Here is an 11,810-nt window from a genome sequence, read left to right as displayed (position 1 = left end):
AGAACCAAAACAAGGAAAAGAGTATGCTGTTGTCATAGCCCTAATCATAAGACACCAATTATGCTTCCTATTTTATTCGGCCTGAGTTGATAGGAAGGGATTGGAAATTGCATTGTTACGATGACTGAAGTTAGTTATTAAATACTGTTAGTATATTTGTCCTTGTGTTAAATGAGATTCGGTTTAAAAGGGAGTGTAGCTTTTTTTATAAGTATGGCTTCTAGTAATTTTCGTCATCGTATGCAATTGTAAAGGTATTGAATATAAGTCTTTTTAGTTAAGATATTTTTAATGTCGGATTACTGTAGGTGTTTATCATGGGGTGTTGGGTGTGGTTTATGGCGCTATTGTCAGCAAAATGATAGGTTAGTCTTCGAGGGAGTGTTATGGTCGTGTGGCTTATGTATGCGTTGTGTGGGTTAGGAGACATTCTTCGAAGGGGCTAATAAATTCATACATTACATTAGTTTGGTTTACTGTGGTGTTAGAATTATTATTAAATTGGATGTTTTAAATTTAGTATAATATATTGTTAGTTTGATCTTTTCATTCTGGTTGGTGGGTGTGGTGCATATTTTAATTAGGTTTGTTAATATTTTTTCATCTGTTTTTGTAGTTAGTATGCAGTTGGTTTTTATAGTATATTTTGATACTATCATTTTTGTTAGGGTTTAATAGCAAACAAGAAACTAAATAAATAAACTATAAACTAAAAGAATCGAACTTAAAAATAAAAATAATTCGCCCCTAATCATCCTACACCACCATTTATAACGAATAAAAAAAACTATAAATGCAGCAAACCTCAAGGAAAAGAAAAAGAAAGCGATACCAACAAGAATCGCTTATGATGATAATCGGATGCACCGATAGAAAGTGTTGAGAAGAATATGGCAGAACAATAACGTTTGGGCGCCATTTTATACAACATGTCAGCTTAAATAAAATGGGCATTCGGCGAAGGTAAAAGGTATTAAGAAAATCGGAAAAAATAACCCTGTCGTGTTCAATCAGACGTGTTTGAATATATATATATATATATATATATATATATATATATATATATATATATATATATATATATATATATATATATTACACAGTGATCACCACTTATCAAGGCCCGGAAGCAACTCAGGGATAAGGGTTATTGTTTGAATATATATATATATATATACTAGCAGGGGTGCCCGGCGTTGCTCGGGTGGTTGGAGGTGTATGCTGTGCAAAAAAAGCAAAAAAACAAAAAAATGGTTAATTTTTTTAAAATTTGACCCCTATTATGACCCCTTAAAATTTATTGTTTCGGGCTCAAATCACTTTATTAAGTTAGATCCATGTTCAAGGAACCTAAATCTAAAATTTCAAGTGTCTAGACCCAAAATTGTCGGAGGAGTTTGGTAGAGTACTTAAAGGTCAAATCGTTCAAATTTGACCCCTTAACAGCCAAATTTCTGGCTGACACCCGTCACATCGATTTTCCCAAATCTCAGTACTCGGTATTTAAAATTTCGAGTCTATAGACTAAAAATTGACAGAGTTATTGCGTAGGGAAATGTACACAGGCAGACACACAGACACACAGGCAGACAGACAGACAGACAGACACGTTCACTTGTATATATATATATATATATATATATATATATATATATATATATAGTAATTTATAAAATATATATGGCGATTAAGCTACACTGAATATTCGGTGTTTCATTCACTCTAGGAATCCTCAGGCTTATGCGCCTGAGGAGTCCTAAAGTGAATGAAACGCCGAATATTCAGTGTAGCTCAGTCGCCATATATATTTTATAAATTACTAACTAGCTCTACCTACGTATTGAGCATTTTTGAAGTAAATACTTAAAGTTTACGCATAAATCTATACTTTCATATATTAATTTTATGTGAGTAAATTAAGTGGATATATATATATATATATATATATATATATATATATATATATTACAGTGTATATGCCAAATAAATGACAAAAGTCTATATTACATTCCGTTGGCACTTACAGTTTTTGGCAGTATCTGTTTCGTAGCGCAACATCATTCATTTACTTATTATATCAATCAACTAATCTATTTGGCCTTTAACTCAACAGGAGAAGTAGCAACTATCAATTCATCAAAAGAAAAGAAAATACATTTGGTCATGAATACAAAATCCGAAAATTGAAAGAAAAGTGTAAATTACCTTATTACTAGCTTAATTTACGCCATTTTGAACGGTTGGGCCAAGTTTTATAAAATTTCACACGAAGGTACATTATGTACCTGGTAGTGTTCTTAAATACGTTTCATGTCAAATTCTGTTCGATAATAATCGATAATCCAAATAATCCAAATAGAGAAGTAACATGTGATTGTGACCAAAGTTAACATCTTACACAGCCTAACATAAAAAGTTCATTAAAAAGTTTTATTACCACACAAGCTAAAAAGACCGACATATAAAACGGACAGTAGGTTCTTTAGTATGTGAGGTTCTTCTTCGAAACCAATGTTTTAGTTAAAAGTACGAGTGCACCATAATACTAGATTTTGCATCATAAACTTAAATTTTAGCCATTATTTTCGCACAGACAGTAAAACCAGACATATAAAATAAACAGTATGTCCCTTGATATGACAAAGGTGCAGTCGAAATGAATGTTTTTCATAGAGCATAATTCATGAATGATATTTGACTTTCGCATGTAAAATTTTAATGCAAGCCAGTATGTATCAAAATAATTTATAACAATCAACAGTAGGTTCTCTACAGTGAAATTTAGTAGAATACAATGTATAGTGAAGTAAGTCGCTGCACGAATGCCTGTGAACGCTGTTCCGTTTTTAATATATATATATATATATATATATGTATATATATATATTATTATTATTATTATTATTATTATTATTATTATTATTGTTATAATTACACGATGAAAATAAAAAATAAAAATAATTTGTTCTCTTTGATCGAGTACTAGTAACGGACCTTGTTGGACTTCAATGATTCTAATTTTTGGAATATTCTTCAACATGGAATAAACATGGAATATATATACATATATATATATATATATATATATATATATATATATATATATATATACATATATATGGTAAAACTGGTGATTAGTAAAAACTTGAAGAGAGTGCCCAATACTATTGCAGAGCAAATATGTGTTTTATTTTTTATTACCGTTTTATCTGTTTGGCTACATATGTTTCCGATGCTGGATCACGTTTACGGTCCAACAGCCTCGTCAGGCCTCGAAGAAGTCTAACGGAACTGTTGGATCGTAAACATGGTCCAACATCTGAAACATATGTAGCCAAACAGATAAACGGTAATAAAATAAAATAAAACATATATATATATATATATATATATATATATATATATATATATATATATATATATATATATATATATATATATATATATACTAGCAAAAGTACCCGTCGTTGAGTGGGTTCAAACACAGCCTACAGAAAATGGACTCTGATTTATGATAGTATCATAGGTTATGAAAAGGAATGGTTGTAAAGAGATAGCTTCGAATTTTGGGGTATCAATATCCCTGAGTGGTTTTCGGGCCTTGATAAGTGGTGACCACCATGTAAAAAAAAAAAAAAAAAAAAAACAAAGCAAAATATGATGAAAGTAAAAATAAAATAGATAAACCCCATAATTTATCATACCATACCTGTTACCTCTGAAACACTTATCGCAATATTCTGTCGATCTATATTAAAAAACCTTGTTAAACTTTGTGACATATTTCCATTCTACGGAGGTCAGGTGCGAACGAACGCTCCATAATTTTATTATACCATATTTCTTCAAACTGAAACATAATTATCAAAGTATACTTAAGCAGATAGATATGAAAAGTCTTTATTAAAGCTTGTACCTATTTCCATTCTATGGAGGCCAGGCATGAACGCAGACCCCACAATTTTATTATACCATCCCTGTTTAAGTTAAAACATACTTATCAAAGTGTTCTTATATATATCTATATCAAAAACACTTGTAAACGATTTTTTTTTTAAATTTTTAAATCTTTTATTTCCATACTTTGTGGACCAGGCGCGTACGCAGACCCCACAATTTTAATGACTCATCGTTGTGCCAGATTAAACATACACATTCCTGTGTCTCGATATATCTTCTATCATTATATTAAATAAGTTTTTTAAAATAGTCAACCATATAGGAGCCTATTCGTGATCAGACACACACACACACACACATTCAGCTTTATATATATATACATATATATTGAATATGGCGTAATGAAAATATAAATAAAGATTTTCACCATGTCAAATCACATTTTAATTCCTTTTGACGGATTGCTTGTTGCTATTTCTTCTGATGAGTTAAGGGCATAATAGATTCACTAATTGATATAATAATTAAGTGATCGATTTTGCGCTACGAAACAGATACCGTCAATAATTGTATAAATCAAATGATTGTAAGAAATAAACTATAAGATTGTAAACATCATGAATTTTGAATATAAATATTTGTCATTTATTGTTCTGTAATTACATTGTTCTTTTTATGTAAGGATTGATATATAATAAGAAAAATATATTTCTACAGAAATATATATATAAATATATATATATATACATATATAAACATGGAATATATATATACATATATATATATATATATATATATATATATATATATATGTATATATATATATAGCCGCACTGATGAGCTGTGAAACAGCGAAACAATACTGTATGAGTATGACTATATATATATATATATATATATATATATATATATATATATATATATATATATATATATATATATATATATATATATATATTTAATTACTAGCATTCCATCTCGGCGTTGCCGGGGGTTTTGGATGCGTATGAGTAGCAAAAAAAAAATGTGGTAGTAGGAAGGACGGCTCGAACCTGTACCGCGAAGGTGGAAAAGAACGGGGAAAAAAACTGAAATTTTTGCTGTTACGATCACCGCCAAACCAGAAGTGGCGTAGATTTAAATTAAGGCTAGACAATCGAAAGAGGAGTATTACTTTCGAACATATCGGCGAAAAGGCGACCCCCCCTGTAGAAAAGTGCTCAATTGAAGGTGAAAATATTGAGGTTTTTTTGTACATTTTTCGATATTTGTCGTCTGTAAGGTCGAAATTCAAAATGATACTGATCTTAGTAAAATCCGTTGCCTCTGTCGAAAGTTTTAGGCAGAGATGTTAACATACATAAATATACATGATGATTGCAACGTCTTGTCAGACGAGTGCCACTCCCTCAGACATTTAAAATCCATGATTCCAAATGTCTGAGGGAGTATCTATACAAATATGATGTTACAGAGGCTTAGCTTTGTACGACAGCTAAGTCTCTCTCTCGATTCAAAATGCTGAGATCCAGCAACAAGCAAGAGCAAGATAGCTAGCAACAAATTAAACTGCAGACCAGCTTAATGCGGGTACTGGTCTTCCGCTTTATGTTTTTTTAAATTAGAAATTTGCTTCTCCTAGAAAGGTTGCCTTCACCACGGCTTACGGGAGCCCTCTCTACCCCAATACACATATACACACACACATACACACAAATATACACGGTGCTCGTTGGCCGTTGACCCAGAAAAAGAGTTCATTCGCCCTTTGAAAGGTCTTGTTTTTAATCCTTCAGGGAGACTAGCCGCCCTCCTCACCAAACAAGTCTGGTGGGGGAACCAGTTTAGTCGCCGGTGACCCGACCATGAGGCAGGTAGTACTGGGTTACATGGTACCAGTAGCATATGACATGACCTGACATAAATATACGTACATACATATATTGGTAGCTAAAGATGTTCGACCCAAACCGATTAAAAAGATTATCCTATCTCTGAATACCCTTTATGTAAAATTTCAAATGTTTACACCAGAAATTGTCTGTGTAATTTGGTAGAGACCGCAGATGTCAATTTCTTTTTTAATTTGACCTCTATTATGACCCCTTAACCTTTATTGTTTGGGGCTCAAATCAAGTTATTAAGTTAAGTCCAGGTCCAAGAGACCTCTACCTAAAATTTCAAGTGTTTATACCCAAAATTGGCGCAGACGTTTGGTAGAGTTCTCAAAGGTCAAATCGTTGAATTTTGACCCCGTAACAGCCAAATTTATGTCCGAAAATGGATCACAACGATTTTCCCAAATCTCACTACTCTGTGTATAAAATTTCGAGTATGTAGATTGAAAAATGACAGTGTTATTGCGTAGGGAAATGTACACAGACACACACAAAGACACGTTCATTTTATAGATATAGATTATAGTAAATAATCATGTCAGCTCCTTTAAGAAACGTGTATCTTATCGTTGAGCACTTTCAGTTGTAATAAGTCGCTCAACTTATCTCATATGCGTAGATCGTCATATAATGATTAGATCACTCTGATTGACGCTAAACGCATTTAAAAAAAAGAATAAATGTTTAATTTCAACTGTATCTCTGGCAGTTATCGGTAGTCGAATGGTTCGGGTCCTTGCTAATGAAACCAGACATGACTTCTTTTGCTAGGTTGCGAATCTTTCGACTGGCGATAATCACTGATGATTCGCGAAAAGATGAAGCACTAGTGTTTGTAGGTATTTAATTATTATAGTAAATATATATATATATATATGTATATATATATATATAGAGAGAGAGAGATAGAGACAGACAGACAGACAGACAGACCGACAGAGATTGAGAAAGAGAGAGAGTAAGACAGATGAAGAGCGAGTATATATAAAGATGATAAAGAGAGAGAAACAGAGAGAGAGAGAGAGAGAGAGCTAGAGAGAGAGAGAGAGAGGGGGGAATAGAGAATGAAGAAAGAGGCTGGTTAAAGACACCGTATTGAACTGAATAGCATGGCTTGCGGAAATCATCTACTTAGCAGCGATGCAAACACAGGTCGCTTAACTTTCCAATAGCAAAGGCGGGGCGGCGACACTTTCTCCTAACGTAGTAACTTCGGTTTATCAAATTGATCCTTTTCCTTGGCAAAACCTAGTTGGCATGCTTAGGACAGGCAGCCAGAATTTGCCTCGCAGCGGCTAAGGCATTGGCAGCACGTGCGCGCATTAATCGATCGAGAAAAGTGGTTAAAATACCCGTTACATCATCGTTGAAGGGATGCCGTAATTAATCGGGTCATTAGCAAATGTGTCAGTGACAATGGATTATCATTGGCAGCGTATTGAACAGTTACGAAATTTACCCTATTACATTATCCAAGAAAAAGAGAGGGATATATATATGTATGTATGTATGTATATATATATATATATATATATATATATATATATATATTATTGTAGTAAGTTATAAAATATATATGGCGATTAAGCTACACTGAATATTCCGCGCTTCTTCCACGCTAGGATTCATCAGGCCTATGCGAGGATTTTCCGATTGTCTCGCGTTTTTATATACGCACCTTCTATTGAGTTTTAATATCCGCACAATCTATTGAGTTGAAGTATATATATATATATATATATATATATATATATATATATATATATATATATATATACGAAGAGAGAGACAGAAAGAAATGGAGAAAAAAAAAGAAGAGAGGGGATTATATTATTCCAACCAGTAGATAGTTTATTTAAGAAGCACACAAAAATTTGGCCCAACTGTATTTGTTTGAAACCATTTACAGTGTTTTCAGAACATAATCATATACGTTGCATTGCCTGGCAGATCGTATACTTAACAATCTTTTTGTTTCGCGTGCTACGCTCAATTTATCAAATACTAGCAAGATGGCTGGCGTTACCTGGTCGTAAGATACGCTTAAATATGATATTTTTATTCCTACTGATTACGTATTTATTATTATGGAGATAATTCTCAATCGGTTATTATTTAAAACCTTATATATGATCCTGATATTCAAACTAAATGTATATACAACATTAAATACCTTTTAAAAACTCAAATAAATAAGAGAATGAAACTAAGACGTGCGTATGCAAGTATTATGTTTTCTGTAAACAGTTTATTTCTTGTAAGTAAAGAAAAAATACTTGAGCTTAGACGAAACCAAAAGCCAAAGACAGTGAGTTAAGTAGGATAACAATTAGGCCAGCTTGACACGGTCTTAAAAATGTGTTGTCAAACTTACTTATTCCTAACATAAGGAATCCACCATATAAACGATTTACGCATGTGCATTCGTGAAACGTTTACCAAAAAGATGAAACAATGACCGCCCACGAACTAATATAGCAGTTTTGACTCCTTAGCATTCTTTTTTTAGGATGTAAAATGTTTCCACTTTTCTAAATACCCTATATACAAAATTTCAAATCTATAGATAAAAATTTGTTGAGTATATAGGTTTAGAAGTCTTATAACTTACATTCTAACTTTTATAGATATAATACATTATATGTTGTATAAATATAATGGGAAAAGTTATCATGCGCAATGACAATGTCGTTGATTTTAGATGATGACGTATGAAAAACATCTCCTACGCATAAGAAACAATTGCTACAAGACAGTAAAACATATATATATATATATATATATATATATATATATATATATATATATATATATATATATATACTAGCGGGGGATAGCGCCCGGCTTTGCCCGGTTGTAAAATACGTTAAAATATGATATTTTAATTTGTCCTGATTGTGTATGTATTTATAGAATTGTAATTCCAAAAGTAAAAAAAAAAAAAAAAAAATGTATTTGGGTGCCATCAGCTAGAATCGAAACTGAAAGCAAAACTGTAGCATTCAAAGCTGGCGACGCTTTCACTGTACCAACGTGACATACATAGAACCGATTAAAAATTCAAAATTCAAAATTCAAAATTCAAAATAAACTAAGATGAATGTACCAAATGTATAATGATTTTTTGTCAATGTTTACTCTTTTTTAACTCCTTTAAAAACTATATAACCTGCTAAAACCCCATGAAAGAATCGTCCATAAAAAAATTCGATTATTGAGCATCCCCCCAGCGCCGCGTGCGACTGTAATTTCGGTGGAGATAGAGTTTGAAAACATGTAGACAGACACACAGACATATAGCATTTTATATATTAGATTTATTCTTAAGAATTGACAACAGCGACCCTAACGGAGGAGGATCAAATATTTTGCCTGGAAAATATTTGATCCTCCTCCGTTAGGGTCGCTGTTTTGCAGTCAGAAAATAAACTTTTCCTTGAATGCCATCAAAAAGAGAGAATGAGCCACGCCTTTTCCCCTACATACGATAGTTTTGTAGATGCTTATCTTCTTCGCCCGTCGTCAAAAGGTTGCATGTAATCTAATCGATAAATACCACAAGCGCAATAAGTTCATTTAACGCAATCGAAGATAAGGACCTATGTACATATATTCTGTTGATCAAATGCAAATTATAAATATAAATATATATATATATATATATAGAGAGAGAGAGAGAGAAAGAGAGAGATAGAGAGAGAGATAGAGAGAGAGACAGAGAGAGAGAAAGAGAAAGAATTCCTAATTTTATATAAAAGTATATTTTTTATGTACGTAATATCGGTCAGATTGTTTTAAGTGTCAGTAGACATACATTAATAGACAAAGGAAATCCAAATCATAATTTTGCTTTATTATTTAAACATTTTTTTTTTATTTAAGAGAATGCATATAGTTTCAACTCTTCTATTTTAGGCACGTCTCGCGGCTGATAATATACAAAAAAAACATTGCCTTTCGTCGATCTGACTGCTCATCAGATACAATCAAAGATAAGTAAAAACCGACACTGTGTTTCCAAAGAAAACAAAAAGAAAACAGTATTTGAAAACCTTCGAATATGGTTTCAGATGTCTGGTCATCTTTACGATTTCTTTTTTTCGTGTTTTTGATTTTACGGGCCCCTAATCTTTTCAAAACTCTTTTCTTGCACATAGCCCTTTTTTATTTGTGATTTGCTTTGGCAATTATTATATTTGCACTGAAACAAACGTATGTTGTGGTAAGATTACGTTAGTCGAAAGGGATTCAGATTGAATCAAAGCATCCACAAAGGAGACGGTTCTCAAAGGGTGTCTTAATTTAATTGAATGCTGATTAAAAGCATTTATGACTTAAATATTCATGACCGACACTTCGTATACAAATCAGGCATAGACTGATGTTTATTTCTGCCAAAAAATGTTCGCTTAAAAATTTTATTAACGATTTTATGATTAGCAGAGTTTGGGGATGTTAGGCTATAGAATACAACTTTTCTACTCAACTGACATCTTGCTGAGAAATATGTCATCAATTTGTGAATGTTTTGCTTGTGTCTACATATGAGCTGTTTGTACAATGTTCGAATACTTTCATTTTTTTTACTAATAGTTATCCATTAACCAAGAACAAAAACACTCAGTGGATAAGCATAAGCTAGATTGTCAATTTGGGTGATAGACGAGCTAATAACCGGATTATTATATAGAGGGTGTTTGAAACGTCGGTAGGTATATTTGATATACACAACTATATATATTTGTATATTGATCGTTTAGTGGTTATGTGCAGTCAGTACCAACCCTATTCAGAGTTTAACCGGCTTCAACCGAAGGAGGAAGTATCATGGGAGTATGGAATTCACAAGCGGTCCCCAGTCGCATGTATATCCCCGTTAGGGGAGATGACGACGTTAGAGTTTTGCAACTTTTTGCAGGAAAGTGTCGGTGTCCTCCTACATACAGCACCTGGACTTCCCAAACTGGTCACCCATTTTAGTAATGACCAGGCTCAACGTTGCTTAACTTCGATGATCTGACGGGAACCGGTGTGTCAACGTGATTATGCCGTATATTTTTAGTGGTTTAGTGGTTATGTCAACGTGTATATTACATTTAAGTGACTGTTCACCAAACATATGAAGATTGTAAAACATTGATGGATTAATACCTTTTCGCCCGATAGGTTTCATTCAGCTGGTTCTTATTTCACCTGTTTGGACCATCGGATACAGATCTTCAGCTTCTCCGAAGAAAAAGAAGTACACAGAAATCATCGATAAACTAATATTTACACTTCTTTGTCCCGGTAATCCGTTTCCTCTTGAAGTTGCAAGCACCGTTCTTATTTACAGTCCCAGTCTGTTGGTTTCGACCCGCCTCCTAGTCGTTCGAAGAAACCCAACTTTTTTTGCTAGCTTTAAGAAGCCAAACTCCTCTATCTAATTCAATCTCTACGTCTCATTCTAAAATCCACACTATTTTTAGTGACACGTCAGATTACGTCAGACTGTTAGGGATTTGACCTATTTAAAAATTATTAGAATTAATTACACCGTTCTAAAACAATTTTATTTATACTATTTCTTTAACTACTATCTTTTTACTTTATATTTATATAAACGTTAAGTTTGAACTCAACCTCAGATCAAAAGTCTCAAACTCAAATCCAACTGTTCTCTTCTCTCTGCACTTTCCACACTGACGCCCAAAATAAAGAAGACGGCTCTTTTATAGAGAGACCCAACAACATCTCATTTGCATACCCCCTCCCGCCTCTCGTCACATCACGTGATTTCCAGTCCATAAATACCAGGGAACGGCCATTTTTATTTTCTTTTTTTTTCTTTCCTAACACGAGCCGCACGATGCATGAGGTAAGGTTCTTTACTTTTAAGCACACATTTATTTCAACAATGATTTTATTTCAAACAACCAATTTATCCTAGGCTAGCAAGGTTCTTTGGAATCGTCTGCCATTGCTTATGCTACAAACCTTCCGTTGAGGTTTTTTTCAAAAGTGCAGGCATGT

At 32.9% G+C, this 11,810-nt stretch overlaps 1 pseudogene; it reads right to left on the bottom strand.

Moving 5' to 3' along the window:
* Window positions 1–10,735: 10,735 nt before the first annotated feature.
* LOC145246232 (5S ribosomal RNA) lies at window positions 10,736–10,854 on the bottom strand (annotated as a pseudogene).
* Window positions 10,855–11,810: the final 956 nt, after the last annotated feature.

Source organism: Euprymna scolopes, chromosome 23 (assembly GCF_053919585.1).
Source record: "Euprymna scolopes isolate OS-2025 chromosome 23, ASM5391958v1, whole genome shotgun sequence".
In the NCBI taxonomy this organism is placed as follows: Eukaryota; Metazoa; Mollusca; class Cephalopoda; order Sepiida; family Sepiolidae; genus Euprymna; species Euprymna scolopes.
This window is presented reverse-complemented; position numbering and strand designations above follow the sequence as displayed.